Source organism: Narcine bancroftii, chromosome 8 (assembly GCF_036971445.1).
Source record: "Narcine bancroftii isolate sNarBan1 chromosome 8, sNarBan1.hap1, whole genome shotgun sequence".
NCBI classification, from domain to species: domain Eukaryota; kingdom Metazoa; phylum Chordata; class Chondrichthyes; order Torpediniformes; family Narcinidae; genus Narcine; species Narcine bancroftii.
The window spans coordinates 74,138,168-74,144,167 of record NC_091476.1 but is presented as its reverse complement, the minus strand read 5'-3'; the positions used below and the strand labels follow the sequence as shown (position 1 = coordinate 74,144,167).

The following is a 6,000-nucleotide window of genomic DNA, read 5'->3' as shown; positions in this document are numbered from 1 at the left end:
TCAGACAGAGAGGGAGAGCGACAGACAGAGAGGAAGAGCGACAGACAGAGAGGGAGAGCGACAGACAGAGAGGGAGAGCGACAGACAGAGAGGAGAGCGACAGACAGAGAGGGAGAGCGACAGACAGAGAGGGAGAGCGACAGACAGAGAGGGAGAGCGACAGACAGAGAGGGAGAGCGACAGACAGAGAGGGAGAGCGACAGACAGAGAGGGAGAGCGACAGACAGAGAGGGGAGAGCGACAGACAGAGAGGGAGAGCGACAGACAGAGAGGGAGAGCGACAGACAGAGAGGGAGAGCGACAGACAGAGAGGGAGAGCGACAGACAGAGAGGGAGAGCGACAGACAGAGAGAGAGAGCGACAGACAGAGAGAGAGCGACAGACAGAGAGAGAGAGCGACAGACAGAGAGAGAGAGCGACAGACAGAGAGAGAGAGCGACAGACAGAGAGAGAGAGCGACAGACAGAGAGAGAGAGCGACAGACAGAGAGAGAGAGCGACAGACAGAGAGAGAGAGCGACAGACAGAGAGAGAGAGCGACAGACAGAGAGAGAGAGCGACAGACAGAGAGAGAGAGCGACAGACAGAGAGAGAGAGCGACAGACAGAGAGAGAGAGCGACAGACAGAGAGAGAGAGCGACAGACAGAGAGAGAGAGCGACAGACAGAGAGAGAGAGCGACAGACAGAGAGAGAGAGCGACAGACAGAGAGAGAGAGCGACAGACAGAGAGAGAGAGCGACAGACAGAGAGAGAGAGCGACAGACAGAGAGAGAGAGCGACAGACAGAGAGAGAGAGCGACAGACAGAGAGAGAGAGCGACAGACAGAGAGAGAGAGCGACAGACAGAGAGAGAGAGCGACAGACAGAGAGAGAGAGCGACAGACAGAGAGAGAGAGCGACAGACAGAGAGAGAGAGCGACAGACAGAGAGAGAGAGCGACAGACAGAGAGAGAGAGCGACAGACAGAGAGAGAGAGCGACAGACAGAGAGAGAGAGCGACAGACAGAGAGAGAGAGCGACAGACAGAGAGAGAGAGCGACAGACAGAGAGAGAGAGCGACAGACAGAGAGAGAGAGCGACAGACAGAGAGAGAGAGCGACAGACAGAGAGAGAGAGCGACAGACAGAGAGAGAGAGCGACAGACAGAGAGAGAGAGCGACAGACAGAGAGAGAGCGACAGACAGAGAGAGAGAGCGACAGACAGAGAGAGAGAGCGACAGACAGAGAGAGAGAGCGACAGACAGAGAGAGAGAGCGACAGACAGAGAGAGAGAGCGACAGACAGAGAGAGAGAGCGACAGACAGAGAGAGAGAGCGACAGACAGAGAGAGAGAGCGACAGACAGAGAGAGAGAGCGACAGACAGAGAGAGAGAGCGACAGACAGAGAGAGAGAGCGACAGACAGAGAGAGAGAGCGACAGACAGAGAGAGCCAGACAGAGAGAGCGACAGACAGAGAGAGAGAGCGACAGACAGAGAGAGAGAGCGACAGACAGAGAGAGAGAGCGACAGACAGAGAGAGAGAGCGACAGACAGAGAGAGAGAGCGACAGACAGAGAGAGAGAGAGCGACAGACAGAGAGAGAGAGAGCGACAGACAGAGAGAGAGAGAGAGCGACAGACAGAGAGAGAGAGAGCGACAGACAGAGAGAGAGAGAGCGACAGACAGAGAGAGAGAGAGCGACAGACAGAGAGAGAGAGAGCGACAGACAGAGAGAGAGAGCGACAGACAGAGAGAGAGAGAGCGACAGACAGAGAGAGAGAGCGACAGACAGAGAGAGAGAGCGACAGACAGAGAGAGAGAGCGACAGACAGAGAGAGAGAGCGACAGACAGAGAGAGAGAGCGACAGACAGAGAGAGAGAGCGACAGACAGAGAGAGAGAGCGACAGACAGAGAGAGAGAGCGACAGACAGAGAGAGAGAGCGACAGACAGAGAGAGAGAGCGACAGACAGAGAGAGAGAGCGACAGACAGAGAGAGAGAGCGACAGACAGAGAGAGAGAGCGACAGACAGAGAGAGAGAGCGACAGACAGAGAGAGAGAGCGACAGACAGAGAGAGAGAGCGACAGACAGAGAGAGAGAGCGACAGACAGAGAGAGAGAGCGACAGACAGAGAGAGAGAGCGACAGACAGAGAGAGAGAGCGACAGACAGAGAGAGAGAGCGACAGACAGAGAGAGAGAGCGACAGACAGAGAGAGAGAGCGACAGACAGAGAGAGAGAGCGACAGACAGAGAGAGAGAGCGACAGACAGAGAGAGAGAGCGACAGACAGAGAGAGAGAGAGCGACAGACAGAGAGAGAGAGCGACAGACAGAGAGAGAGAGCGACAGACAGAGAGAGAGAGCGACAGACAGAGAGAGAGAGCGACAGACAGAGAGAGAGAGCGACAGACAGAGAGAGAGAGCGACAGACAGAGAGAGAGAGCGACAGACAGAGAGAGAGAGCGACAGACAGAGAGAGAGAGCGACAGACAGAGAGAGAGAGCGACAGACAGAGAGAGAGAGCGACAGACAGAGAGAGAGAGCGACAGACAGAGAGAGAGAGCGACAGACAGAGAGAGAGAGCGACAGACAGAGAGAGAGAGCGACAGACAGAGAGAGAGAGCGACAGACAGAGAGAGAGAGCGACAGACAGAGAGAGAGAGCGACAGACAGAGAGAGAGAGCGACAGACAGAGAGAGAGAGCGACAGACAGAGAGAGAGAGCGACAGACAGAGAGAGAGAGCGACAGACAGAGAGAGAGAGCGACAGACAGAGAGAGAGAGCGACAGACAGAGAGAGAGAGCGACAGACAGAGAGAGAGAGCGACAGACAGAGAGAGAGAGCGACAGACAGAGAGAGAGAGCGACAGACAGAGAGAGAGAGCGACAGACAGAGAGAGAGAGCGACAGACAGAGAGAGAGAGCGACAGACAGAGAGAGAGAGCGACAGACAGAGAGAGAGAGCGACAGACAGAGAGAGAGAGCGACAGACAGAGAGAGAGAGCGACAGACAGAGAGAGAGAGCGACAGACAGAGAGAGAGAGCGACAGACAGAGAGAGAGAGCGACAGACAGAGAGAGAGAGCGACAGACAGAGAGAGAGAGCGACAGACAGAGAGAGAGAGCGACAGACAGAGAGAGAGAGCGACAGACAGAGAGAGAGAGCGACAGACAGAGAGAGAGAGCGACAGACAGAGAGAGAGAGCGACAGACAGAGAGAGAGAGCGACAGACAGAGAGAGAGAGCGACAGACAGAGAGAGAGAGCGACAGACAGAGAGAGAGAGCGACAGACAGAGAGAGAGAGCGACAGACAGAGAGAGAGAGCGACAGACAGAGAGAGAGAGCGACAGACAGAGAGAGAGAGCGACAGACAGAGAGAGAGAGCGACAGACAGAGAGAGAGAGCGACAGACAGAGAGAGAGAGCGACAGACAGAGAGAGAGAGCGACAGACAGAGAGAGAGAGCGACAGACAGAGAGAGAGAGCGACAGACAGAGAGAGAGAGCGACAGACAGAGAGAGAGAGCGACAGACAGAGAGAGAGAGCGACAGACAGAGAGAGAGAGCGACAGACAGAGAGAGAGAGCGACAGACAGAGAGAGAGAGCGACAGACAGAGAGAGAGAGCGACAGACAGAGAGAGAGAGCGACAGACAGAGAGAGAGAGCGACAGACAGAGAGAGAGAGCGACAGACAGAGAGAGAGAGCGACAGACAGAGAGAGAGAGCGACAGACAGAGAGAGAGAGCGACAGACAGAGAGAGAGAGCGACAGACAGAGAGAGAGCGACAGACAGAGAGAGAGAGCGACAGACAGAGAGAGAGAGCGACAGACAGAGAGAGAGAGCGACAGACAGAGAGAGAGAGCGACAGACAGAGAGAGAGAGCGACAGACAGAGAGAGAGAGCGACAGACAGAGAGAGAGAGCGACAGACAGAGAGAGAGAGCGACAGACAGAGAGAGAGAGCGACAGACAGAGAGAGAGAGCGACAGACAGAGAGAGAGAGCGACAGACAGAGAGAGAGAGCGACAGACAGAGAGAGAGAGCGACAGACAGAGAGAGAGAGCGACAGACAGAGAGAGAGAGCGACAGACAGAGAGAGAGAGCGACAGACAGAGAGAGAGAGCGACAGACAGAGAGAGAGAGCGACAGACAGAGAGAGAGAGCGACAGACAGAGAGAGAGAGCGACAGACAGAGAGAGAGAGCGACAGACAGAGAGAGAGAGCGACAGACAGAGAGAGAGAGCGACAGACAGAGAGAGAGACCGACAGACAGAGAGAGAGACCGACAGACAGAGAGAGAGACCGACAGACAGAGAGAGAGACCGACAGACAGAGAGAGAGACCGACAGACAGAGAGAGAGACCGACAGACAGAGAGAGAGACCGACAGACAGAGAGAGAGACCGACAGACAGAGAGAGAGACCGACAGACAGAGAGAGAGACCGACAGACAGAGAGAGAGACCGACAGACAGAGAGAGAGACCGACAGACAGAGAGAGAGACCGACAGACAGAGAGAGAGAGCGACAGACAGAGAGAGAGAGCGACAGACAGAGAGAGAGACCGACAGACAGAGAGAGAGACCGACAGACAGAGAGAGAGACCGACAGACAGAGAGAGAGAGCGACAGACAGAGAGAGAGACCGACAGACAGAGAGAGAGACCGACAGACAGAGAGAGAGACCGACAGACAGAGAGAGAGACCGACAGACAGAGAGAGAGACCGACAGACAGAGAGAGAGACCGACAGACAGAGAGAGACCGACAGACAGAGAGAGACCGACAGACAGAGAGAGACCGACAGACAGAGAGAGACCGACAGACAGAGAGAGACCGACAGACAGAGAGAGACCGACAGACAGAGAGAGACCGACAGACAGAGAGAGACCGACAGACAGAGAGAGACCGACAGACAGAGAGAGACCGACAGACAGAGAGAGACCGACAGACAGAGAGAGACCGACAGACAGAGAGAGACCGACAGACAGAGAGAGACCGACAGACAGAGAGAGACCGACAGAGAGAGACCGACAGAGAGAGACCGACAGAGAGAGACCGACAGAGAGAGACCGACAGAGAGAGACCGACAGAGAGAGACCGACAGAGAGAGACCGACAGAGAGAGACCGACAGAGAGAGACCGACAGAGAGAGACCGACAGAGAGAGACCGACAGAGAGAGACCGACAGAGAGAGACCGACAGAGAGAGACCGACAGAGAGAGACCGACAGAGAGAGAGACCGACAGAGAGAGAGAGAGACCGACAGACAGAGAGAGAGACCGACAGACAGAGAGAGAGAGACCGACAGACAGAGAGAGAGAGACCGACAGACAGAGAGAGAGAGACCGACAGACAGAGAGAGAGAGACCGACAGACAGAGAGAGACCGACAGACAGAGAGAGACCGACAGACAGAGAGAGACCGACAGACAGAGAGAGACCGACAGACAGAGAGAGACCGACAGACAGAGAGAGACCGACAGACAGAGAGAGACCGACAGACAGAGAGAGACCGAGAGACAGAGAGAGACCGACAGACAGAGAGAGACCGACAGACAGAGAGAGACCGACAGACAGAGAGAGACCGACAGACAGAGAGAGACCGACAGACAGAGAGAGACCGACAGACAGAGAGAGACCGACAGACAGAGAGAGACCGACAGACAGAGAGAGACCGACAGACAGAGAGAGACCGACAGACAGAGAGAGACCGACAGACAGAGAGAGACCGACAGACAGAGAGAGACCGACAGACAGAGAGAGACCGACAGACAGAGAGAGAGAGACCGACAGACAGAGAGAGAGAGACCGACAGACAGAGAGAGAGAGACCGACAGACAGAGAGAGAGAGACCGACAGACAGAGAGCGAGAGACCGACAGACAGAGAGCGAGAGACCGACAGACAGAGAGACCGACAGACAGAGAGAGAGAGACCGACAGACAGAGAGAGAGACCGACAGACAGAGAGAGAGACCGACAGACAGAGAGAGAGACCGACAGACAGAGAGAGAGACCGACAGAC

General features: G+C 55.4%; 1 protein-coding gene and 1 long non-coding RNA gene across 3 annotated transcripts in view; both read right to left on the bottom strand.

The window, feature by feature from the left end:
- LOC138740887 (uncharacterized) overlaps positions 1-6,000 on the bottom strand; it is a 257,137-nt gene that overhangs the window by 127,717 nt on the left and 123,420 nt on the right. The gene's annotated exons all lie outside the window — the stretch shown is intronic.
- The window catches only part of LOC138740880 (sorting nexin-32-like), a 90,660-nt gene that overhangs the window by 61,589 nt on the left and 23,071 nt on the right, over positions 1-6,000 (bottom strand). The gene's annotated exons all lie outside the window — the stretch shown is intronic.